General features: G+C 38.4%; 1 protein-coding gene across 35 annotated transcripts in view; it reads left to right on the top strand.

The window, feature by feature from the left end:
* The window catches only part of LOC105498395 (ELAV like RNA binding protein 2), a 159472-nt gene that overhangs the window by 43670 nt on the left and 89087 nt on the right, over positions 1 to 26715 (top strand). Inside the window, exon 1 of one of the 35 annotated variants that reach the window (XM_071077869.1) lies at positions 5806 to 5824. The exons of 33 other annotated variants lie outside the window; for them this stretch is intronic. The gene's annotated coding sequence lies outside the window, so the exon portion shown is untranslated. Of the gene's footprint in view, positions 1 to 5805; positions 5825 to 25321; positions 25341 to 26715 lie in introns of those variants that run through there. One more of the 35 variants, XM_071077867.1, reaches the window with a different exon arrangement.

Here is a 26715-nt window from a genome sequence, read left to right as displayed (position 1 = left end):
GCTGGAAATACAGAGAGTAACCTCAACTCTTGATGGAATTTGGAGAGAAGCAAACCAAGTTTTAGTTCAGGAGAGGAGAATTTTTATTTTACTTCTGGCATTACGGGAACAGCAGGTATGAGAGTTAAGGAGCTGGTCAGGGAATGGGCACTTGGGTAACAACTTTCCATTGCCTTGGGTGTCTGGTCACTTCTTAATAGCTTTTTAAATTGGTTTAAATTTTTAGGGCACAACTTAACTGTTACTTTCGACTACATTGGAAGCTCTTTGATGTCAGTGATTCTTATAACTTTGTTTTCTGAATATAGTAAGTCTTATTGTCTTATTACTGATTTTTTTTTTTTTTTTTTTTTTTTAAGAGATTTAGTCTCGCTGCAGTGGCGTGATCATAGTTAACTGTAACTTCGAATTCCTGGGCTTTAGGGATCCTCCAGTATCAGCCTTCTGAGTAGTTGGGTCTGTAGGCATGCTTTACTGCCACTGGCTAATTTTTAAATTTTTGTTGGAGATGGGGGTCTCACCATCTTACCCAGGCTTGTCTTGAACTCCTGGGCTCAAGGGATCCTTCTGCTTTGGCCTCCCAAAGTGCTGGGATTACAGACCTGAGCTACCTCACCTGGCTAATCTGATTTCTTGAATCTAATAGGTCCTATGTCTTTAAAATGAAGATTAAAATTATAAAATTATATATGCTGAAGGTAAATATTACATGAAAGTTTTGTTTTTCTTTTAATTGTGTATTTGGCCTTGGTATTTTGGTTGCTATGAAGTTGTCTTGTATAACTTACATATTTAACCAGTTGGAGTTAATAAAAATTGTTAATATTTAAACTATCAAACATTTCTATGTTTTTTAGGTATCACTACTATATGGTAATTAAGTGCTAGATACTGAATAACTTAATATTTTAAGATGACTTTTTTATTACAGTGCTGTTTCTTTTCATCCATACCTGTGAATAATTAAGAATTTATGGTATCTAGGTGCAGTCTAGTTGGTGAGTTTAGTTTACTTGGACCACCCAGAAAAAAATATGCAGTGATGCTTCTGTAACCCATTTGACTAAGCTGAAACTATGCTTTTTACATGTGTTTATGACCTGTTAATACAGATTCAAAGTGTGCTATATTAAAAAGATACTGGCTGCTTCAAGGTTGGACTGAAATGTCTTGTGTTTGCCAGGAATAAGGAGGGGTCTCCATGGATGGCCACTAGGCCAGTCATTTAATAGCCATGTGGAACTCCCTTCAGCTATCAGAAGAATGCTTTCTGCTCTACACTGAGTATCTTTGGAAGCAGATAGAGAAGTTGAGGTCTAAGGTAGATGCTCTAATCATGGATGGCTAACTTTAAGAAGTGTTGTTGGTCCTGGTTCTCCTGTGGTATAAGCCAGGCTCACGCTCGTGCATGGGTACACACACAAACCCCAGGTACAGTAGCAGTTCCATCTGTTTTGTATGTTGTGGGCCTGCCTTGACATAGAACTGTTTGTTCTAAAGCAACTCATTTTAAAGCTGCAGTATGTTAAACGGCCAACCCTTCATTGAAGAACTTGGATATGTTGGCAGTTCATCAGCGGCAGGGTTGTGATCCTGTCACTTCCTGTTAATGAAGACTTTTGTTTAGCTTAGCAAATCATATCTCTTGTTAATATCCACTCTCTCAAATGGTAGACTTAAAAGGGATGTTTGTATCTTTTTATTTATTAGTAGCCATGAGGGTGCTTTGGCAGCCCTTGCTTGTTATAGCCCTTTAGCCATATTTCTTTTACGGAGATGTGGTTTGTTTTAAACTAGGAAAATCCCCAAATGATTAACGTCTTTTTTTGTTTATCATTTTTGAAATGACATTTTGTCTTTCCTGTTAGGTGGTCTTTTCCTTCCAGTCTCAATTTCACTTCCATTTTGAAATTCCTAGCAGGGGTTTGTCAGAGCATGTATGTTCCCACTGCTGCAGTTGACTTTCCCAGCATTTATTTGTTGTTCTTGGGTAGCCCAAGAGAATAAGCATTCTGTCTTCATATTTAATGTACATTTCTTATATATAACAAGTTCGAGGACATCAGAGAATGTTAGTGCTGGAAAGGCCCTACCTATAGTGTTGAACAGCAGTCTCATTTCATATACATTCAAGACCGATGCTAAGATGTGTTCTGTTGTCTAAAGTCTTAGGTATAGTGATTACGGTTGGTGAATGTGACCTTGTGGCTGGTTCCTGACTTGCCTTTCCTGCTCCAAGTGCCCTCTCCTCTACACTGCTGCATTATTTCCTTTTTAAAAATGTAGGTTATGCTTTGGTGGGATTGCAAACTGATAAGTTTTTATAAGGTTTTTTGGGCAGTGACTAGCGTAATTAAAAATGCAAATAGGCTACGAACCAGCAATTTCTATCTTTACATTTACATTTTTGCTTTGCTGTATAAGGTATCTATTGTAAGCACTGTTTGAAATAGCAGAGCCTTGGAATGTTCATCAGGGGATTGTTAAATTAATTAGGGTATATATCTCTATTATATAGTAATCTTTAAGTAAAGAGTATGTGCTGATCTTGAAATGTAAAAAGCAAGCTTCAGAGAGCATTCGAAAAGATCTGTGTATTAAGTATTTACTTTTCCTCACCTGTGCCTTTACATGTTTGTATTTTTTTGAAAATGTTCAAATTGTTCATGAAATTGTTAACCACTCAGGTGTAGGTTTGAAGGAATTAAATATTTCTATCTTTTATTGCTTGAACCCAGGAGGTGGAGGTCACCATGAGACGAGATCATGCCATTACACTCCTGCCTGGGTGACAGAACGAGACTCCGTCTCAAAAATAAAATAAATAAATAATAAAAAATAAATCCATTTTTTATACAGTTCTGTGGTTATCTTTTTGCATCAAATATATATTTTTTAATTTGCACAAATTGTTACAGTAGAATTACTAATTACTTCAAAAGCTGATCCCCCTTGGGTTTTTCAGAGCATTTTAATAGATTTCCACTTTCCCTACATATAAGCTGTTTGTTAGCATTCACTGCCTGCCTTGAGCTGAGCATTGTGCGTGGTCTTTGGGTGCTCAGAAACACTAGGATGTGGGTGCTACTTTTAAGTTCTTCAAGTCTGATTGACAGTCCAGAGGCAGAAAATGTGAATTTATGGGAGGGGAGTTTGGTGTGAGGTCTGCTGCAAACATTGGGAAAAGGTTCCTGAAACCAGGTAGATGTGAGTAGCACTTGAGCTCTTTTATGCAAGTAGGGGGAGTTGTCCCCTCACCCCACCCCCCCATCCCTGGGAGAAGAGGATTAAGTGTGATGTACTCCTAGCATGTAAGGAAAAAGTTTTGATTATTGGAACGTGGGTGGGTTTCTAGAGGACATTGAAATCCATACAGGAACATTGCTGTTTTTTTGTTTGAGAGAGCCAGACTTGGAACAATTTTGTAGGATGGCTTAGTGTGAGGAAAACTGAAGCAAAAGACATGGGCTGATGTGGCTAAAGGGGCCTTGAGGAGGAAGGAACCAGGGTTTTGAAAGGAAGATGGAGCATGCTTGGCTTCCTGACTAGGATGGAAACCCCCAAATGAAAGTGAAAAACTGCTTTTGGCATGCTTTGTATTCTGTAGACTCATAGGATACTCAAGCATTTTTCTAAACCAGTGTAAGTATGCAACATGAAACATGTAATAGCTTGTTATGCTTTGTAAAGTGTCTTTTCTGAGAACCAGAATATACAGTTATGTTTCTCCCACAATGTTTATGTAAAAATTTTACATTAAAGGAAGTTGAGATGATTAACATCTTTTTCTTATAAATCAGGGTGGTACTGGGCATAAGAAGTAGTTTACATAGTCCCAGAGCTGGAGGAACATCCATTTGAAGGTAAGGAGAGTAGTTGGAAGCTGTTCTGAGGTTTATCTGTATGGGCTAAAGGGATTCACCATAAAGGCGTGCTTATGTAGTAATGAATTAGACCAGTGATTCTCAAAGTTCTTGATTAGAGAATCCCTTTATCCACTTAAATTATTGAGGACCCCAGGACCTTTTGTTTGTTATGTTTATCAATATTTACTATATAAGAAATTAAGATGAGAAAGTTTAAAAACATGTTTAAATAGCAAACCCATTACATATTAAATATTTTTAAAGTGAAGAATATATTTTAAAAAAATAAGGGTGGCATAGTTTTACATTTCACATTTCTTTAACATCTGGCTTAATCTAGTCAACTGTATTCTCATTGCAACAGACTGAATGCAGAAGCAGGTGTCACATGTAACCTTTAGAAAGCTCTACTGTACATTTATGAGAGAAAAAGGCTTTCTCTTGACCTCCCAGATGTATGAGGAAGTCTCAGAGGACTCTTGGGTTCGTAGGCCATACTTTGAGAACCACTGGATTAGACTAATGGATTCTTGGAAGACAGGGCTAGGCCCATCTGAGTCTTAAAACTTGGAATCTGTATTGTAGGGAGGAGTGGACAGTCATCTTTCTAGGGGAGGGGTAAATTTAAGAATAAAGCCATGGAATTGGAGTACTTTGGAGGTAAGATTGTCTTTGGGAGTTGAAAACTTGAATACTATGACCTGGTTCTATCACTAGCAAGTTCTGTCGCTAGAAAGTTTGGCCAAGTCTTGGGGCTTGCTTTCTCTGTCTAAAAATTGAGGCTGTGGGCTAGCGTTTGGAAGTCCCTTGTAGCACTAACATTCTATGATTTATGCATGTATGCTCTCTTGACACTTTCTGTAAATACACACATGCCCAAACATCTACGTGCAACATACTTGGAGCACTTTGGAAGGTCACGTGAGCTAAAAATGCATCTTGGAGTAGTTCACCTACTCCATGCGTTTTCTTTTTCCCGTATTGGTTTCATTGTCCTAGTTTGTTGCTCAAGTAGATATTGCCTAAATGGTACCCAGGGTGTGTATAGCATCGTAACCTCTTTCTTCAACTGTGGAACATACCTGCACTTAAGAAAAAAACAAAACAAAACAGATAAACAATCTTCCACTGTATTTATTTCCCCTCCCCCCATTAGTCGTGGGATTAGGTGGGTAAGGAGGAGGGAAGTGAGATGTTATCTAAAACCACCATTATCAATCAGGGCTCCACCTGTCAGTTCCTGTTTGTAGCGCTTGTTAGAAGAAAACTCTGTGGGAGTCCCTTGCCCCTTTAAAATGCAAAATAGGGTGTTGGTGGTGAAGGGTGCCCATTTATTTTTCTGTGTATGATTCCACATTTAATATTCTAATACAATTTTCCTAGTTTCAAATGTGCTGATTTAGACATTTTCTGCATTTTGTTTGGATAACTAATTCCTGAACATTCTGTTGTCAGATGTTGACCTTTGTATGCCCTGACTGGATCAAGAAATGTCAGTAACAGTGACATCTAGCATTCTTAATGATGTTGATTTCTGTTTAAAACTAAAGTCCCTTAGCTACGACACCTCTTTTGGGTGAGGATCATTGATATTCTGGAATTTCTGCTTGCAAGAAATTTACTCATCTGAAAACTGTGTAGCCCTTGAAGGCAGATACACACTTTATGTTCCGATAGTTCCTGTACATAGAGCTTAATATTTATTGAATGAATGACAATACAACTTTTCCTTTCAAGAACAACATTCGAGAGAAGAAATACTAGTTTTTAATTTTGAAATCCCTTGTAGCTTTAAAAAATCTTCAACCTGAGAAAATTTCTTCGAGTTTAAAAGAAAGCAGAGGTTGAGTTTTAAATGTTATTTAAAAAAAAAAAATTAAACTTGAGCCTGTTTTCAGTACTGTTTTTGTATTTTTTCTAGGCTCTTAATATTTATTTCATACTTCAGCTATTCATGGGTAAGTGTACCTACTTCCAAACAGAAAGTTTTGAGAAATAGTCTGGAGGGCTTCTGTGTCTGTTAGGTAGCTCCAAATTGAAATAAAATGTAAAAATGGAAGGCAGGGGGTGGTTGCTATACAGTTCACAATTAGCCTTGATTTATAGGTCTCTGCTGGGTCCAACTGTAAAGTTTATTGGTATAAAATGTGTTCTTGATCTGGAAAGCCCTCAAATAAGGTGCCTTTCTTTCCAACAAGCAGGAAGGAAATGTTAATGCCAGTTTTCCTGTGGCTTCTGTTTAATGTGAATGGGATCCTCTGAGGAGATTTAAAAAGCTACTCATTGCCCTTGAAGGCACCCATATTGGATGAAGATAGATCTAAATTAGTGTTTGAATAAAAAATTTCATACGTCATCTGCTTTCCCAAACTAAATTTAAAGTTTAGTTTTAAACTTTTACTGTAAGTTATTTTAAGTAAGTCGAATTTTCTAATTTTGTAGATTCATTTGCCTGAGAAGCATTCTGTACTGCTTCTCTACCCCCAAAACCAAGTAATCTGAAGTAGTTTTCCAAAGTATGGAATAATGACCTATGTTCTTCGAAAGAATTCTTAAAATTTCCATCTAATGTCTTAAGCATATGGGGCTGTAGTGCATTTCACTTCATCGTTGAATGAAAGGAAAGGGGGCTAGGCTGGACATGTTCTGCAGCTTGTGGGGTCGCTCTCCTCATGGAAGCATGGTGCCATTTGCTCATTCTGGCTTAGTAGAGCTGCGATTGGGCTCTACCATCCCGAGTTGTGAAGGGTGCACTTAGGCCCCTGCATGAGCAGATAGCCTGAGTTGCACATTTGGTGTTAAAATAAGCTGAGGAGAGGAATAGGAACTTTATTGTTTTAGGACTTGATTGTTGCACCTCAGGTTCAGAATGTGAGGTCCCTATTCAGAGTTACTCCACCTTTCCAAACCTTAAATATCTGACCTACAGAATGGGAATAATGAAAGGTTGATTGGGATGCTTTATGGTGAAGCTCTCATTATTAGCTACTTACTTTTCTCATTTTTGAATTGGGATTCTTTGGAAGACCGAAGACCTTAATGAGGCTATTTTAGGAGAAATATTGGACTTTAAGGCTTTGTTTCTTTAATGCTTTGTTTCTCTAATGTTCTTCCAATCTTGCGTAGGGAAAGATTAGGTCTGTCCCCTGCACCCACCCACACAGTCCTTGGACAGCTATGTTTAAAAGTGAGGGCTTGGTTTAGATTTGCTGGGAGACCTCTTACAGCTTTTGGGAAAGGAAGGAGAATGGGAAACTATAAAGAGCTTAAGATTTCTCTTTTCAGTGATAAATAGAGCCCTTTCAGGGTTTTCTAATTCTTAATAGATTTCTTGCCCAACTATGTGTCTCTTGTTTGGTGTATTAGGTGTGTAAAGAAGCTTAGTCTAGCCAGAAGCACCTTGGGTGTGGTAAGGCAATTAGGGGCTCTCAATAGAAGATGCACTAATCAGTGACCTGCGTGTCTTTCAAACTAGGGTGTTGGCTGCTGGGAGTAGCAAGAGTTACTATTAAGCATCAGTGACTAAGAATCTTATTTAGTTGGAAATGGGGCTGGATTTTGTAATTAGATGTGAGAGACCCAGTGATCAGACTTGAAGATGGTAGGCCCTCAAAATTCTACTTTTCCCCACTCACATGGTGGGGTGGAATTAAGAGTTCAAAATCTTGTTTTGCATGGAGGGACACCTAGATTCTAGTCCGGGTTTCTCCCAGAGTGCCTTAGGAAAATACTCACTTTTCAGGGCCTGAATTTCTTACCTCTTAAAATGTGGAATGGGAAACAAGGTAACAAACAGGGTTGCTTTTCTCCTCTAAAGATCTGAGGGGGTGATGTCAGAACCAGGGGAACGGTTGGTGCTACTCCTGACTTTATTTGCTTGTTTGGAAGTCATAGGCGAGAGGTCCTACTTTGTGTTTTGGGGTTTTTTTGTTGGTAGTTTGGAGACAGATGGAAAAAAAGTTTAAAAAGCTTCTGTGAGATTGTATTAGATTTTCTGAGGTTCTCTAGTTAGATTATGTCTGTCTTAATTGTGTAATAATTAGCACTTTAGGAAGGCCATTATGATAAGGGTTTTAATAGTTCTTCCGTCCTTCACTTTACATGACCGCCACCTGGGAGAAAATTTTGTACACATATCAAGGAAGAAAATGATCAAGTTTTGGATTTAAGAACCTAATTGTTAAATCTTGATTAAATGATGCCTATTAGGTTGTAATTATATCTATCTATAAAAAATGGATGGTAGCAGATTTGATTGCTGCATTTCCTAAAGCAGTTTTTTAAGATAATGAATTTAATTACACGTGTGCCTGGGAACCATTTTAAACCATCGAGAAGGGAAAAATGGACAAGGCCTATTGGAAATGGAAAGTGTTCACCTAGGTATATAGCTCTTGGCTTGTGGTTTTGAAGGATAGGAGCAGAAGAATCTGACGCCTCCCTCATCTCCCTTCCCACACGCATGCACCCCCTGCAAAGGCAGAATCAATATTCTCTTATTTTATATGAAATGTTACAATAACATCTGTCAGATGTCAAAGGTATTGCATAGAAGTGGTTGTGTCAGCATAATTTGAAGGCTGCTGCTTTGTGCCAGGCACTGTTTTAAACAGTCTATATGGATTCACTCACCTGAGTTCTTAAAACTCTGAGATGTAGGTAGTATAATTATCTCTCCCCACCTCCCGCCATTTTATAGATAAGGAAACGGCACATAGAGTGGTTTAAGTTGCTGGCCCAAAGATGCAGTAAATGACAGAGCTGGAATTAGAACTCAGACAGTCTGGCTTCAGAGTGCACAGTAACAACTATACTAGAATTGTCTCTGCCCAGGTATTAGAACTAAATTATTGAATCAAATAAAGAGTTCTGTTTTGCTGTTGTGACCTTTTTCACTAATGTTATGAACTGTCTCCTCAGATAAATAACCTTGCAGAATTTAGGCACATTTGCCTTAGAACCTTCTAAGAGACAGATAAAGGACAGCTTTGGCACTCTCGTCCTTCCTGAAGCCTTCAGTGGCTCCCTATTGCTTACAGAACAGGTATCAAACACTTTCAGGCCTTCAGAGTTCTCCATTCTTTGCCAGATGCAATGTTTACTTCATGAACTAGCCAAATAACTTTTTCTCTTGATCATGGCCCATGAATTCTTATCCCATACCTTTTTTTTTTTTTTTTTTGAGCAGAGTTTCGCCCTTGTTTCCCAGGCTGGAGTGCAATGGCATGATCTCGGCTTATTGCAACCTCTGCCTCCCAAGTTCAAGCGATTCTCCTGCCTCAGCCACTCGAGTAGCTTGGATTACTGGCATGTGCCACCACACCCGCCTAATTTTGTATTTCTAGCAGAGACGGGGTTTCTCCATGTTGGTCAGGCTGGTCTCAAACTCCTGACCTCAGGTGATCTGCCTGCCTCAGCCTCCCAAAGTGGTGGGATTATAGGCGTGAGCCACCATGCCAGCATCCCATACTTTTTATTCACTCAAGTATATAATTATGGCAACCCTAAATCCTACACATGGTGCACTTTAAAAAATCTCTCAGTCCCTACCTTTTAATTATTTCTGTCATTATCTGCCACCCATGCCCCCCTGCTACCAAGCACCCTTTCTGTTTTGAATTCCCAATACTTGGTCTTTGGGGATTTTATTGAAGTGTATCTTACATGAGATTTACCAGATAACATGAAGATGACTTACACATTTCTTCATTTAGTTTGTGTTTATATTTACACTGTTCCTGTGATGTACTAGGGACTTAGCATGCATTATAATTTAAGATCAGTTTAATGATTTTTAGAAAGTCATTCTCTTTTTGCAGTGCCTTTACTGGTTGTATTTTTTTGAAAACAGTTGTGTTTTTCTTTCAAACAGAGGATAGAAGTTCACTTTTGGGCTTAAGTAGAATTAGTAGAATTCATTCTGGATTTTGGTTCATTTTTGTCTCGAATCTTAAACTCTTCAAATCCTATTGTTAGCTGCTCAGGACTCAGCTGGGCAGATGGTAGCTATTGTACAAATTAGGACATTGAAGCATAAAGGTCAGGTTAATTCAACCTGTGTCCATTTAGCTAAATTGGCTACCATGTCATGCTTGTGAGTTAGACTCTGCATCAACCAGCTTTGCAGTCCATTGTCCCTGTCCTCATTCTTTGTAGTTAGCTATTTCTCAAATGCATCCTTATTATTTGGAATGAGGAAAATGGGGTTAAAAGGAATAGATAAGCAAGTCCAAATCTATTTTCTCTAGTATATTCCATGACTGTGATATTGCATCAGTAGAATAACCTATACAAAGGACACAGGGCAAGGGCAGTTCTCAGAATATTTTTCACATATTTGGGATATTACTCTTTGTTTTGAAAAAAATTATAGAGCTATGATTAAATACCTTCTTATGCAGGGAACTAACTCTACATATAGATTTGGCAATAATAGTGTCAAGGCTCTCTGTAAGGATGGTAAACCCTGGATATCTTACAGAGAGCCATTGCCCTAGTGAGGCAAATCATGCATCTTTGGATCATAATGACTAAGCAGCAGAATTATAATCTGGCAACTTTGTGGGTTTACCGTTAGAGTGTGAAGCTGTTTTTGCCTTTTGGCAGTATTTTGCTTTCCTCAAGATGATCTCAGCTTTCATTAAGGTTTCATCTGACTGAAAAGATTGATTTTTGAGTAGGTGAGAGTCCTTTTATGTGATGTCTCAAAGGACAGAGTATGGGTCAAATCGCTCTTCAAATGGATGGTAATTGTGAGGAAGAGGCTTTTTAAATGGAGATTGCAAGTTATCCAAAGCTTATTAGAACTAAGAGCTTTTATATGTAATAAGCTTCCACATTTGTAAATAACAGGAACTGTAATAACCCAGTGAAAGCCCCGTAACCAGGGCTTGACCCAGAGTTATATGTTAACATTGAACAGCCTTCTAACTCTCTAGTGTTTTATAGTAGGCCCTAGAAAGTTCATTTGTCTTTTGGTTTAATTCTTCTTTGGATTGCCGAAGTATGTTACTGTTAAAGTTTTTGTTTCTCTTAAAAATTAAGAAACAGTCGAAGGTCCAAGGACCAAAATGGGTACGCTTTGTTTTCATAATATTCCAAAATCTGGTGGGAAACGATATTGATCAAGAAAGTCATTTAAACATACACTTATGTGCTTTTTCCCCTGGTTTGTAAGAATGTGGTGTGCTGTGGAGCAGGCTGTGAAGAGGAGTCAGTATTAAAAATGATTGTTTAGCTCTTAGACATTATTTCCTGGAAATGCTAAATAGCAATAAAATCAGCTTTCAGGGAGGAGATACATTGCCATTAAATGTCTTGTTTTTGTCTCAGCTTTGTGATGAACAAAGGAATATTCATAAATATGTGGAATCTTGAGATTTTAATTCTGTTTTAATATTGGCAACTTAAAATTTCTTCTCTGTAAGAGGTTCTGTATTTTATGACAATCCTATTTTTGAGGCATTTTATATATTAATGACTATGGACATAGTATTTTCCAGTACTTACAATATTGTTTTCTCCATTTATTTTTTATTTTTATTTTTTTGAGATGGAGTCTTGCTCTGTCTCCCTCAGGCTCGAGGGCAGTGGCGTGATCTCGGCTCACTGCAGCCTCTGCCTCCCGGGTTCAAGCGATTCTTCTGTCACAGCCTCCCGAGTAGCTGGGACTTACAGGCATGTGCCACCACACCCGGCTAGTTTTGTATTTTTAGTAGAGATGGGATTTTACCATGTTGGCCACGCGGTTCTCGAACTCCTGACCTCAGGTGACCCACCCGCCTCGGCCTTGCATAGTGCTGGGATTACAGGCATGAGCCACCACGCCCAACATTTTCTCCATTTCTTAGTCACTGGCAGGATCTTAGGTTCTTAGGGAGTCTTATATAAAATATAAACAAACTACCCACTTGATTATAAAGAGCCTGTGGCCTATAAAGGTAGGGACTTAATTTTTCAAAGTTGTCGACTTTGAAAATATTGCTTCGAAATGTGTTTAATGTCTAAAGAGCAGTAATATTATTTTAGTCCTCTGGTTTTTTTTGATAGCAGTTGATCAAAAGCTATTATAAGGCATGTATACAGATGTTTTGTAGGCGTGCATAACATAAAATAAGGCGGGAAATTTGGTTAAAGAAGTGTTAATCTTTAGCTTTAGTTAAATTTTATTTTTCTAGGAGCTGTGTATTCCTAATTTATATATGGTCCTGGCTCTCTACATATTATTAAAACAAGAGAAGATGGGAACATTAATGGATACTCTGCCGTATATTATTTGTATTTTCTACTGGTCAGGAAATCTTTCCAGATTGTAGGGAGCATTGCCAAGTGGTTGGTGTACTGGCTCTGGAAAGATTAGACTGGTTTAGCCACACAAATTTTTTAATGATTTTCCTAAACATTAAGGATTGATTTGTACAAGCTTTGTGTAATTTTAATAACTAGTCTGGTTTGACTAATGTAGTTATTTGATGTAAAAATGATTGATACTTTGGAATTCTCAAATTCTAGGAATGTTTAAAACTGAATGTATCTTATTCAGCCTTGAATTTGAAAAATGGGGACTATCTATCCAGTATGGATTAGGATATATCTTTTCACTCCCTAAGAAAAATTGTCCTCAGAAGCTTTTAGGAACTCTGGCAGGACAGCTTGCCTTTTCTCCTGCAAGAGGCCTGCTGTACATGTGTTTAACACTCAATCTGTTGTAGAAGGTGGGTGGTGCTTTTCCCCTCTTGAGGGGAAGCTGATGGCCCAACCCTTTTGGGCACTCAGTGTTCCAGGAAAGTGTCACTGAAGTCCCTGAATGCTACACTATCAGTTTGCTTCTGATTCCAGGCCCTGATTGTCGATGTGCTTGGTGTCATTTCTCTGCCCTACCACCCATAAAGTTAGAAGGGGAAAGAGAAGCTCACGAAGCAGCTTGAATGCTGTTGGTATGCTAGTTAGTGACATTGGAGTATCTCTGGGTGCTGCTGACTGCACTGCCCTTTGATTTAGATCAGAGCGATGAAAGAACTAAAGCTCTTCTAGAATTTTAAGTCTCCATTCTGGTTGCGTTTCTATATAAAGATGACCACATACAGGTGGAGTCACTGATGGGGCCTTACAAATGGCTGTATGATATAGTGCATGCTAAGTTACCAAGACAGAGCTCTTGGAGGACTATTTTTAAAGGGGTAAGCAAAATTTATTAGAGAAGATGAGCAAAGCTTATAATGAAGAGCATGTGTGTAAACTGGAACTAGTAGGGAGAAGATGATGAGTGGAGAAAATAGTTACAAAAGTTTGGAGGTGGAAAGTCCACTGAGTGAGACAGAGGCTATTTTGGGGGCATGTAAAAATCAAGAGCCAGCCTGTAATCCCAGCACTTTGGGAGGCCGAGGCGGGCGGATCACGAGGTCAGTAGATCGAGACCATCCTGGCTAACATGGTGAAACCCCGTCTCTACTAAAAACACACAAAAAATTAGCCGGGTGTGGTGGCGGGTGCCTGTAGCCCCTGCTACTCGGGAGGCCAAGGCAGGAGAATGGCGTGAACCTGGGAGGCGGAGCTTGCAGTGAGCTGAGATCGCGCCACTGCACTCCAGCTTGGGCAACAGAGCGAGACTCCCGTCTCAAAAAAAAAAAAAAAAAAAATCAAGAGCCAGGTATTCAGTTTGTTGGAAATCGTAGTATATTAATGTATTAGTTTTGTTGCTGGGATTTAGGTGGCAATTTTAGAAAAAAAGTCGAGGGTTTGAGAGAAGAGCTGATTCAGCTCAGATCAAATCTGTATGTGTGTCTCATGGTCTCTAGACCTTACTTAGGATGATAATATTTAGGGGAAGATGAGAGCCTCCGAACACTCTGAATTTCATTTGTGTCAGATCTTCCCATTTTCTATTTATATGGAGCTGAAATTGGTGCCATCTTTCAAATATTGTGTAAGTACCTGGCTTGATATGGTGGAGCTAAAAGCCTATTTGAATAAAATCAGTATGGGGCAGAGCATCATTTAAGGGTAGAAGGTTTTGCCATAACAAGCCCCTTGTGATTGTGTAATGTTCTTCAGAACTTCTTTCTTCCAGCTCCCATTTAGAAAGGAAATAAGCAGAGAGGACATTCCAGATTGTCACAACAATAAGAATAAAAGCAAGGAAACAGGCCAGGCTGTGGTGCCTCACTCCTGTAATCCCAGCGCTTTGGGAGGCCTTGGGGGGAGGATTGCTTGAGGCCAGGAGTTCAAGACCAGTCTCAACAACATAGTGAGACTGTTTCTACACAAAGTAAAAAATAAAAAATACCTGGGTGTGGTGATGCATGCTTGTAGTCCCAGATACTTGGAAGGCCGACGGGGGAGGATTGCTTGATTTTAGGAATTGGAGGCCACAGTGAGCTGTGACTACACCTCTGTACTCCAGCCTGGGCGACAGAGTAAGAATTTGTGTCTAAAAAATAAAAATATGAAAAAAGGAAATAAAAGAATGTGACAGATTGAGAGGATGGTTATGGGTCATTTTGACCTTATGCAGGGTTTTGGCTTGAGAAGTTGGGAGAAAACATTAGGATGGATTAGAAAGTTGAAAAGGCCCTTGAATGAAGATCTATCTGTCTGTATACAATTGATGGTATTTGAGCAGGCGATAGCATGAGATGTTTTGGGGAAGTTGAAGCTAGCCATTATATAAAGATGAGCATGTTAGTGGAGAAGACAGATTTGAAGCAGTGTATATGTGATGATAAAGGCTTGCCCTGGTGTCATGGGAATTGGAGGACGAGGGGTAGATATTGGTAGACAGTCATTTTAGTGAAGGTAAATTAGCAGTTATGGATAGCTGACAGTGTTGATTCAAAAGCAAGGGGGCATGGTTCAATGGCTACAAGAAGGCTCTCTGACTTATGATGGGGCTTATATCCTGATAAACTCATCTTTAAGTTCAAGATATCATAAGTAGAAAATACATTTAACATACTTAACCTGCTGTACACCATAGCTTTGCCTAGCCTGCATTAAATCTGCTTAGAACACTTGGATTAGCCTATAATTGGGCAAAACAATCTAACACAAAGCCTATTTTATAATAAAAGTGTTGAATATTTCATGTAATTTACTGAATACTGAAAGTGAAAAATAGAATGGTTGTGTAGTTACTTGAAGTACTGTTTCTACTGGATGTGTATCGATCTTGCACCATTGCAAAGTTTAGAAACTGTTAAGTCAAACCGTGTGTGTTGGGGACTATCTGTATACCTAAGGTTCAGATTCCAGGAAAAGATTGGGTGGCAGCAATTGGAAGAAAAGGCAACTGAGAGATTAAGAATTGGTGTGGGGTTGTATTAGTTTGCTTGGGCTGCCATAACAGAATACCACAGCCTGGGTAACAATAGAAATCTATTTTCTTGTGGTTCTGGAGGCTGGAAGACCAAGATCAAGGTGCTGGTAGTGTTGGTTTCTGGTGAGACCTCTGTTTCGGGCTTGCAGAAGGCCACCTTCTCACTGTGTCTTCACTTAGCTTTACTCTGGGTATGTAAAGAAGGACAAATCACTGGTGTCCCTTCCATTTCTTATATGGATACCAATCCTATTGGATTAGGGCCCCATACTTGTGACCTCATTTATTCTTAATTATTTACACTTATGACCTCATTTAGCCTTAATTATTTCCTGAAATAAGGAAATACTGAGAGTGAAAAACAGTGGTTGTGTAGTTACTTGAAGTACTGTGTCTACTGAAACTACTGAACTACACAACCCTGTTTTCAAATATAGTCACATTGGAGATTATGGCTTCAGCATGTTAATTTTGGGAGACACAGTTCAGTTCTCTTAAAGGGGTAAGGGTATTTAATTTCTCCAGGCATGAACAGAAATGATTCTTTTCCCCTGAATGCCTGATCTACAGTTTTAGTTTTTCATTGCAGAAGGGAAATGCTTTCTCATCTTTACGATTGGTCAAGACTCCTTGCTCCCACCCCCATGATTAGCATTTGCCGTTTTCAACCTGGAGATTTCTTTTCCATTTACCCTGTCTGTACAGTAGTTTCTGAGCACCTCTGCCTTTTAAAGTTGAGTTTTGACAGTTGATACACAATTGATTTCTTCTCTAACCTCTTCAGTTTTATAGTTTGACCTCTTGTTTCTAACTGCTTTTAAAGGCACCATGCTTATGCTTTAAAAGCCACTTAAACAGGACATATATTTAGAAGACACGATGCTTTTGCCACAGATGTCAAAAGGGTCTTGGCAGTGTTTTCACAGAATGTCTGCTGGTGTCTGTGCAGCTCTGAGACTCTAGGCACTCTCTACTTAGAGAACATGTAGAGGTTAAGTGTTCATCAGAAGACCTGCAATGTTTGTGTTGGAAATGCTAAGAGATGTGAGGTTTAGGATGTTTTGTGTTGTGTTGCTCTGTGTACTTATCCAGAGCAGACATCCTCAAGTCAGAACTTAATGAGGTATGTGGAAAATCACCAGGGGAACCCTAATATATAAAACATAAAATTAAAGCTCTGGGATGAATGGCTAATGCCTAGTTACATTAGCTAGTCAGTTTATAGTTATTGGCTCCAGCCTAATTTTGCTGTCTATCCAAGGTAATTGTCAGAGAGCCAAACCTTTAACTTTTTCTTGAGGGACTGCAGTGAGCCTTTTAGCTTTCTTTAGGTTAAGGTTTATGGGCGACAGATGAGATGAAGGATATTATTTCAGTTCCTTCAAGTTTTTAGTGTGGCCTCATTTTATTTGAAAGTGAATTCCCAGAGCAGCCGATATGCCTGTAATTAATCCTAAGTAGAAAATCTATTCCAAAGCAGAAAATATGTTTTGGTCTTACCTGTGCAGTCACAGAATGGGAAAGGGGGTATGGAGGTCTCTGATAATGTGGATTTAAATGGTTTGGTTAAAATATCTACTGTCCTTTCATCCAACCAGGTATTTCTGTATATTTTTGTGCCCCTTCTCTTTTTTTGAACCACAGAAGTTTAATTTTAAGATTTTCTGTCTCGTTTCTCGCTAGTATTCATTACACCTGTTACATCTGTTTTGTTTCCAGTACAAAACAGCACTTGGACCCACCTCTTTTACAGTGGTCCTCTAACCAAAGAATGATTTAGGAGAAAATTTGTCATTTCTTGGAAGGTTTTTTTTTTCCTTTTTTACCATCAACTGTCATTTTGTATGTATCTTAATGGATTTATTCAAGCCCTTTGAAAACTTTGGTTTCAGGCATTAGAAATTAATGTAATTTAGGAACACGGTTACCCCTTGCTTTACCTGTGAGTGTTCTACCTCTATACATTCAGGAAAGGGTTTAAAGAGCATAGAACACTTAAAAACTTCAAATATGTTTTCTCATTTATAAGTGATACTTAGTAAAGGCTTGAAAGATATAAGAAGCTAACTCTTTTACATCCATACTCTGTTCCTCCCGGCTCACTTTAAGAATGTTTATTTACTTTTCTGGGGGAAGGGAGAAACGTGATAGCTTGTATAATATGATACATTATTTAGGAAGCAATTTCTTGCCATTCAGATTGTGGGTTTCAGATCATTTAGCTAAAAGATTACCCTACTGAGTGTGTGGAAATCATCTTAATACAAAATAAGGGTTGTGAAAATGAAAGTTGAATAGGAAGTTGTGCAGATGACCAAGCTTTATCATTCAGCAGGTGTCAGATTTTAAGTTGTGTGGATTCTTTTGAGTAATAATTAAAAGTTTTACCGAATTCTATTACTATTTTGAACTGTTTCCTAAATACTAGGTCCCAAGAATTCAGTTGAGGACACCTATGCAATTTAATATATAATTTTGTATATAACATAAATTTAATAAATCACTTAATATATAAATTCTATTTGTGAAATGACAGTCACTTCAGTAAGGGTAGGGGACATACATTTCACCTTACCACTTAGAAAAATGCTATTTCTTGTGGCTACATCTAGTGTCTGGGCACTGGCCTAGACTGATGTGTAGAGGGTTACTGAAAATAGGAACTGAATAAGCAGGCGAAACTTCTATTCTGCATTTACTGAGTCTTTAACAAGGCCATCTAAAGTTTTAATGGTAAGAAGGAAAAAATTGGGGGATTATATTTTTGCACTGCCCTCTATAAGAATAAAGAAGCTCTTGGTCTCTTTTCTTTTGCTTGAATGACAGTTGTCCCTCCTTACCCTCAGTTTCACTTTCCATGATTTCCGTTACCTGCAGTCAACCGTGGTTCACAAATATTAAATGGAAAATTCCAGGCATAAACAATTCACAAGTTTTACACTGCATGTACTTCTGAGTAGTGTGATGTACCCTCATACTGACCGGTCAGGATGTGAATTCTCCCTTTGTCTAGTGTATCCATGCTGTTAGTCCCTTAGTATACCCATCTCAGTTATAAGATTGACTTTCGAGGTATTGCACTGCTCGTGTTCAAGTAACCCTTCTTTTACTTACAGCGGCCCCAAAGCACAAGAGTAGTGATGCTGGCAATTCTGATATGCCAAAGAGAGGGCGTTAAAGTGTTCCATGTTCCCTTTAAGTAAAAAGGTGAAAGTTCTCTATTTAAAGAAAACTAAATATGCTGAGAGAGAGATCACATATACATAACTTTTATTACAGTGTACTGTTACAGCGGTTCTTAGTTATTGTTAATGTCTTGCTGGGCCCAGTTTATAAATTAAACTTTATCGTAAGTATGTGTAGGAAAAAACATGGTAGGGGTCAGTACTATCTGAAGTTTCAGGCATCTATTGGGGCTTTTGGATGCTTGAAAAGGGACTGCCATATCTCATGTATTTCTTCCAATAACTGAATGAGATGACATGATTATTTTCTCCATATCCTAAATGAGGAAATCAAGACTTAGGATGGCAAATGCCGTAGAGATGATAGTTGTAACTACTAGGCTATATCTGATTGCTCAGCAAGCCCTGCTTATTGTCGCTCACTTCTTGTATTTTGTGTCCTGGTTCATTGGCTTTAGGTTAGTCAACTGTTATTTTTTCCATATTTTTCTAAAATTCATACCCATTGGTTACATTAGCTGTAAAAGTCATTTTGTGTTCCCTTACCTACAGTCTTAAAAGTAAAGATTTTCTAACCTGTACTTTGTTCTCTTGGCAAAATGATTCCAACCTGTTTTTTTCTGCCTTTTTAATCACCACTTGGATTAAAGCCTGTGTTCAGACTTTCCTTGAACTTACTCTGGATCAGCTCTGCCTCAGCACCTCCACTGTTTTTGAACTTCTGTTTTCCCCCTAAAAGTTGAATGACTCCCCCAGGCTCTGATTATTTGACTCTTATTTGTTTGGCACTACCCAACTGATAGTCCCCTTGTCTTATGAAAGTATTTTACAGTGGCTCTCATCCTTGCCTGCAGATTAGAATGAAATCGGGTGCTTATAAAAATGCCAGTATCTGGGCCCTTAGGAGAGATTCTTATTTAATTGGTCTGGGGTGCAGCAAGATACTGGTTATTTTAGCTGCTTCATTGATGTGTGGTGCGAAGAGCATGGGCTTTGGAGTTTGTTGGATCCAAATTGGCAAGTTTTGTGAGTTCTGAACAAGTTAATCTTTTTTTTTTTAAGCCTATTTCCTCATTTGAAAAATAGAGATGAGGCCGGGCTTGGTGGCTCATGCCTGTAATCCCAGCACTTTAGGAGGCTGAGGCAGTTGGATCACCTAAGGTCAGGAGTTCAAGACCAACCTGGCCAACATGGTGAAAACCCATCTCTACTAAAAATACAAAAATTAGCTGGGCATGGTGGCGGGTGCCTATAATCCTAGCTACTTGGGAGGCTGAGGCAGGTTGCAGCGAGCTGAGATCATGCTGTTGCACTCCAGCTTGGGAGACAAGAGCGAAACTCCATCTCAAAAAGAAAAAAAGGGATGAAGTGACCATTTTATTAAGTTATTAGGATCACATGGGGGGTAATGCCCCTGAAAAGGGCTTAGAGCATGACCTAGCACATCCTAAATTAAATTAATAGCTGTCATCCTACCCTATCCAACAATATTGTCTTCCTTTTCCAAATGTTCATATTCTTCCTCACATTTGCCGTATATATATATCTGTTGCCCTTTCCTTATGTTTGAATTCTTGTCTTTCCCATTAAAATTTATTTACAGGTCCAAGGTCCTCAGTGATGCTTTATTCCATTGTGTGCTTAAATAAAAGTGTACCTTTTACCTTCTGCAATATATTAGACATGAAAAACTTCCAAAGAGAAATAGAGAAACAGCATCAGAACTTCTTTGAATAGAAAAGTAAACTGGGTCATGTGGGTGTCACTTTAAAATTTCAGTGGCTTAGATTTTTAAAAGGCTTTCCTTTCTCTCTCTCTCTCTCTTTTTTTTTTTTGGCCGCTGAAGTCTGTTACTGAGACTACAAGTTTCCTGCTTATATACTTTTTGAACACTAATGTCTTCGTTTTCTGTCTTAACAGACTCCTGGTCCTATCTTTACCTTGAAGTTTAATATTTTCCTCCAAGCTTCTTATAGCTTCAGGGTAACTTTCTGAGTGATATATTCTATCTCCAATAATAAAGGGCAGATCAACACCAGTTGAAAAGGATAACTGTCTTTCTATTTTTAAAAGGTACATTTTTATTGAACTGCATTTTTTTTTTTAAAAGAGTGAAAGAGACTCTGACCCTCAACTTTCATTGTTATTCTTCTGATATATCAGTAATCACCTTTGGGTTGTCATCATTTCAGTAGCTCAGGGTCAATGTATATTGCTAAATCATTCATGTCCTGTAAATTTCAGTATGAAATAAGCATTTACTGGTTCCTTGCCTGGATAGTCTGAGTGAGCCTATATAGTTTATCTCAATATAAATTAGATCTTTATTGCTTACATCATTTTGATGAAATTAGGTATTATGGTTGTCATTTTTTTTTTATAGTTCTTGACTTTCCTGGTATATAACAGAATTTTGTTTTTAAACTGCTTTTCTATGTTACTTTTTAAATAATAGTGCACATGATGTAGGCTTTCGCTGCAGTTCTTCTGGAAGGTGACTTTTCTTCATTGTTAACAGATAAATACTCTGCATTTATCACAAATGTTTCGAATGTCCTTGGAAAGACTTAGAAATCTCTCAAGTTCAGCTAGCTTGAGACAGTGTACAAAGTAGAATGTAGGATCAGTGAACACTTCAGGCTGTTCTTCTAGTAGATCACTATTCCAGGTGACCTCATAGTGACCTTCAAGTACCCAAGTCTGGAATTCTTTTTTTTTTTTTTTAATTTATTTATTATTATACTTTAAGTTGTAGGGTACATGTGCATGGAATTCTTAATTAGTGTACAATCTATTATTTGGGACTGGAAATTCATTGAAAAGGCTGAGATACTTTATTTTTGAGTGGGACCCAGTGTCTCCTCCTCTATCAAACCGATCAACTACTTTTCCCATTGTGTGTCCTCTCCAGTTTTGATCTGTTATTCTGCTCAGGCTGGAGCTGGTCATATGCTTCAGAAATACCTGTTTTCAGGTTGATGCAGACCTGGAGCAGCTGCTCATTGGCAGAATAGGTCTAGATTTCTATGTTATAACTGATTAGTACTGATACTGGGAGTTTTAGGTTAACAGACATGAGACAGAGGATCGAGCTATAGTGACTTCAATTTGAAGGGGATTTTTTCCTCCCTTGTTGTTTTTGTTTTCACACTATCCTTAAAGTAATGCAAAGTTTGGGATATCTGATTAAAAATGTTTCCTTTTGCCTATATTTGACTTGTAGGGGCAGCTATGATAACTAAAAGATCGTAAGTCCTTTCTTATCCTCCAGAACACTGAGTTAAATTCATCAAAATTCTCATTTTATAATGTGCTTTGGTCTGTGTGTGGGCTCTTGGTTGCTGAAGAACATAGAATTGTGTGAACTTGTATGACTTTTTATCTTCCTATCTTTCTTGTTCATCTTCCTTGATAAACACTTTGTTTTCATTTCTTGTGCTTTGATGAACAGTGCTGCTATGAATTCTGTGAGTGGTTCCCCCTACTGCCTCAACCCTCTTTGTAACAGTTGTTCCTTGATACATGTATTTCTCAGGGAAGTACAATAAGAAATAAAACTGTACATTGTGAGAGGGAACTAATAGGTTTGTCAACTCTATTTTGCAAAGGAAAGGCATTTAAGACCATCTGACACATTACTTATTATCACTGTCATTTCCTGGATGCTTAGATGCCCCACACTAGGGTGCACGTAACTTCCCAAGAGAAATTGAATATATTTCACTTTACAAAATACTCATTACATTTCTTTCTTTGCCTGGAACCAAATAATATTTTCCCCACAATGTCTAGTGAAGTGCTTGACACTTAGGCCCAAATCTACTTATTTTTCCCTATGGATATTGTTTCTTGTACATGATCGATTTACTGAATTCTGACATGCCAAATAAATTCTGATTAAAATGTTAATTGGCAGTGTGATGTAATGGGAGTTACAGGTTGTGCCCCACCTCTGCACCTACCTAGTTCAGAAACACCGAGCCAGTCTCTGGGTTTCATTTCCTTCATTTGATAAAAGGAATGGTTGAGGATAGATGGGTTTCAAGATCTGTGTAGCTTAAGTTTTATCCATAATTGTAAAATTCTGCCTGCTGGGTTCCACATACTGCATGTAATTGCATCCCTAGGATAAAATTCCTCAGGGTACAAGTTATGTCTTACTCACCCGTCCCGCTGCCCAGCACACTACCTAGTATGTGTGTGGCACCTTCATGTTTATCTTTAGATCTCAGCTTAAATGTCACTTAATCTGCAGAAGGCTTTTCTTCTGATTACTGTCCCAGTTTTATTCCCACAGCATCCTTTTTTCCTTCATGGCGTGAACTGCAGTTCTAAACACTAGCTTTATTCTTTGGCTTAATATGTCTCTCCCACTACCTTAGTACCTGTCTTGTTTATGTTATAGTCTCTCTGCCCAGCATTTTAAAAATGATTGCAACTATGTGTACTTCACCCTCTATTTGAACCTGTGACAACAGAGAGCCTAGTGCACTTGCTTTTTTCTGTTCTGAGCCTGATTTTTTTCATCTGTCATCCAGATATAATCCCTCCTTCTCACACTTACCAGATTGTGTCCTGTGTTGTGGTTCTGCATGTGTTCCCTTCTTTGCTTAGACAGTAAGTGGGAACTCCTTATCTGAGTCATCTTGGATATACAGCACAGTGCCCTGCACATAGGATTTGCATATTAGAATGAATGCAGATGTCTGTCCTTCGAATGTGTTGATATTTGAGGCGTATCTATTTTTTTCTATGTCCTTTTAGTGGTGACTAAAGCTTTATTTGAAAGCTCCATCTTCAAGAGTTCCTGTTGCCTTTATTCAATAATGAGCCTCGTTGTTTTCAGGTTGGTGCATGGCCACTTTGTAGTTGTGCAGAATTGTACCAGTTTTTCATGCTCTCTGAAGTTATGTGTTTTTCTAAACAGTTTAACTTTTGGTTTTGCTTGGAGTTACTCCATTTAAGTGGCTTCAGACTGTGAGCTCAGTGAGATCTTGCTGTCTTGCAGCCTTGGCACCTTGAATATTTCCTTTTTTTTTTTTTTTTTTTTTTTTTTTTTTTTTAACAAGCTAGTTTCTCTTTGGCTGTTTTTAATTTGGGAGACTGAAGTGTAACAGATGAGATAAGGATAATTCTGCTTGTTATCTTTATCTGGAAGTATGACGACTTCACCCCTTTGGAGAGTAGAGTTTGGCTACCTTTCACAGGTATTAGAGTAAATTCCAGGTGTATTTACTGCCCTTTTGAGATACGAGTTTGTTGGATGCATAGAAAATAAAGTGGGCTCTCATTCTAGCCAGATACTTACCAGTTAGTGTCTTGGGATATCTGCGGACTCAGCTGAGCTCTCAAATGGGAGTGGGGGTGAGGGCGCAATGAGCAATTAAGAAGGGAAGCTAGGACTGGAAAGAGAAGGGCCTATCAAAGAAATTTAACCTCCTTCCTGGTTTTTCTCATCAGTTCACTTCTTGTGCCTTGGGGTCTCCATCCTCAGCTATGCTTCCACATTGTGTCCAAGTCTATTTACCAGATCTTGGTGGTCAAGCAGACTGGTAAATAGCTTATTAGTAAATTCAGGTAGAATTGCCTTATTGGAAGAATATACCAAGAAGTATTTGAGCATATGAAGTGTTTTTCTTGGTGTGGGATGGAACATACACTAATTGTCTTCAGGTTTAATCTTAGTTCATGGTTGCAGCTCTTTAAAAGGACTTAATCTCTTGCATGGTTTTTTGGTTTGGTTTGGGTTTTTTTTTTTTTTTTTTTTTTTTTTTTGAGACGGAGTCTCGCTCTGTCGCCCAGGCTGGAGTGCAGTGGCCGGATCTCAGCTCACTGCAAGCTCCGCCTCCCGGGTTCACGCCATTCTCCGGCCTCAGCCTCCTGAGTAGCTGGGACTACAGGCGCCCGCCACCTCGCCCGGCTAGTTTTTGTTTTTTGTTTTTTTGTTTTTTGTTTTTGAGACAGTCTTGCTCTGTCACCCAGTCTGGAGTGTGGTGGCAGGATCTTGGCTCATTGCAACCTCTGCCTCCCAGGCTCAAGTGATTCTCGTGCCTCAGCCTCCTGAGTAGCTGGGATTACAGGTGTGCACTACCACATGCAGCTAAGTTTTGTATTTTTAGTAGAGCTGAGGTTTCACCATGTTGCCCATGCTGGTCTTGCATGTTTTTAAATGCTAGTCTTGCATTTTAAGAATGCTAAGACTGTGCATTAAGCACTGTGCTAGCCTCTGAGCAAATGCTCACCATGTACTTTGATTTTGAATTTTTTAGGAATAGCTATAGTGTGTGATTCTTAAATTGCCAACTAAACATCATGTCTGCTGTTCAGTAATAAAGTGTTTTGACTTGGTTATCTGCTTGGACATTTTTATGTTAAAGAAACTTCTTGGTTGGGCGTGGTGGCTTACGCTTGTGAATTCTATCAGTTTGAGAGGCTGAAGTGGGAGGATCATTTGAGCCTAGGAGTTTGAGACCAGCCTGAGCAACATGGCAAGATGTCATCTCCACAAAAGATTTAAAAAACTAGCGGGTGTGGTGATGTGTACCTGTGGTCCCAGCTACTCAGGAGGTTGAGGTAGGAGGATTCCTTGAGCCCAGGAAGCTGCAGTGAGCTGTGATCACACCACTGTACTCCAGCCTGGGTGGTGACAGATTTAGACCCTGTATTGAAAAAAAAAACGAAAGAAAAAGGAAAGAAAAAAAAGAAACTTCTCTTAAATATGCTATTCTGCTGTATGTTTTGGTGGCTTAAATATTTGGTACTTGAAACATAGTATATTGTAGAGTTCCTGATCTGCTTGGTGAAAAAATGACCTTTTGAGGGAAAGAAGAAAGCAAAGCCTGGAGTGTGTGTATGTGTATCTTTGACCATTAATTTGAATTTCTCAGGTTGCAGTGATAATGGCAGCTTGACCTTACCATAAATTAGAGATGTGTTTTTAGGAGAGCATGAAAGCAGAAAACAATTCTCAAGAAGGTTAGTGCCTTGAGAACAATACCCTACTTTGTATAGTGCCCGAAATTTTTTATAAGTCATTCTTTTATCTGTAATTTGTTATAGCTTATTTCTTTTAATAACCCCGTTTGCTAGCAAAGTGAGAAAAATCTGTTCTTAATAGAAGAGGGAAGTTATGAAGGTAAACTTTTTAAGGGTCACAGAACCATTAAGAAATAGATTTAGGACCAGTAGTGATTGTCTTTCGACTTCATATGGGCTTTTACCTTCATTCTGGTCTTTTTTTCCATATCCTTGTTAGTTTGTTAGCCTGGGACTTGGGAATGAGATAATTGCCTCTCTGAGGCCACTCCTAACACTGACTCTGTTTTATGTGAAAGCTTAAATTTGCTCCAGATTTCCTGAATGCTACATAGTGTTGTGACTTGTCGTTTCTTGGTCTTAATTTACCTGGCCATGTCTTAACTCTCCTGAAGAGCTGAACTGAAATCTTCATTTTAATGTAAATGGATGCCTTAGGTTCTGATGTTTTAGATATGAAAAATAGTGCCTGTGTTTTGGGTGCTGCTGTGTATTACACGTGATCATTTGATTTGAGTTTAGACCAAATACTCTTATTTCTGGAACTTGGCCATTAATGAAGAATATAAGAATATTGGTGTAAGCCAGCATAGTTATGGATGTGAGCTAGGAGGTGTATTTAAGTTTTACCAAGGTCACAGGAAATTGACCACAAATTTCCTAAGAAAATAATTGTAAAAAGACTCATAGGATTCAATATTATAAACTTTCAACAAATTGAAAATATGCTTAAAAAGCAATTTTCCAAGTTTATTAAGTTGGAAATTTATCTTAAGAGTTAACAATTGAATGTCCAGGGGGAACCCTAAACACTTTTTAGTGTTTATATTTAAGTAAATGTGAGAGCTTCACATTCTGTTTAGAAAGTTCTCTATTGTGAGACTGTTTTCTTATTTTTGAATCTCACGCACTAGATTAGTAAATAAGTGTAAAGTGATTATTATAATTTACTATTATTTAATACCAATTGTTGGTCTGTTCTCAATTCAAAATGTTTTATAATACAGTCCTGGAAAAGATACCAACCTAAGTTATGTGTGAGGTTTTGTAGAATAGATGATATACTCTGCAGATCTAGGAACCGATACTTCACCTTGTAGTAGAGATTGGACTTGAAAGTTCATGAGGAGTTTTTTTTTTTTTTTTTTTTTTGAGGAAAATTATCACTGATTCTGGGGGAAAAAGAAAAAAGCCAATACTCTGCAACCTTAAGGGTTTGCAGTTGATAAGGAATGATTTAATGTGTCCTATAAAACCCACAATTTTGGAATTGCTCCAACTTTTTATTTTTAGCTGTGGCTTCTAGTTAATGAGA

Source organism: Macaca nemestrina, chromosome 14 (assembly GCF_043159975.1).
Source record: "Macaca nemestrina isolate mMacNem1 chromosome 14, mMacNem.hap1, whole genome shotgun sequence".
Classification (NCBI taxonomy): domain Eukaryota; kingdom Metazoa; phylum Chordata; class Mammalia; order Primates; family Cercopithecidae; genus Macaca; species Macaca nemestrina.
The sequence above is the reverse complement of the archived record's forward strand: the minus strand, read 5'-3'. Positions and strand labels throughout refer to the sequence as shown.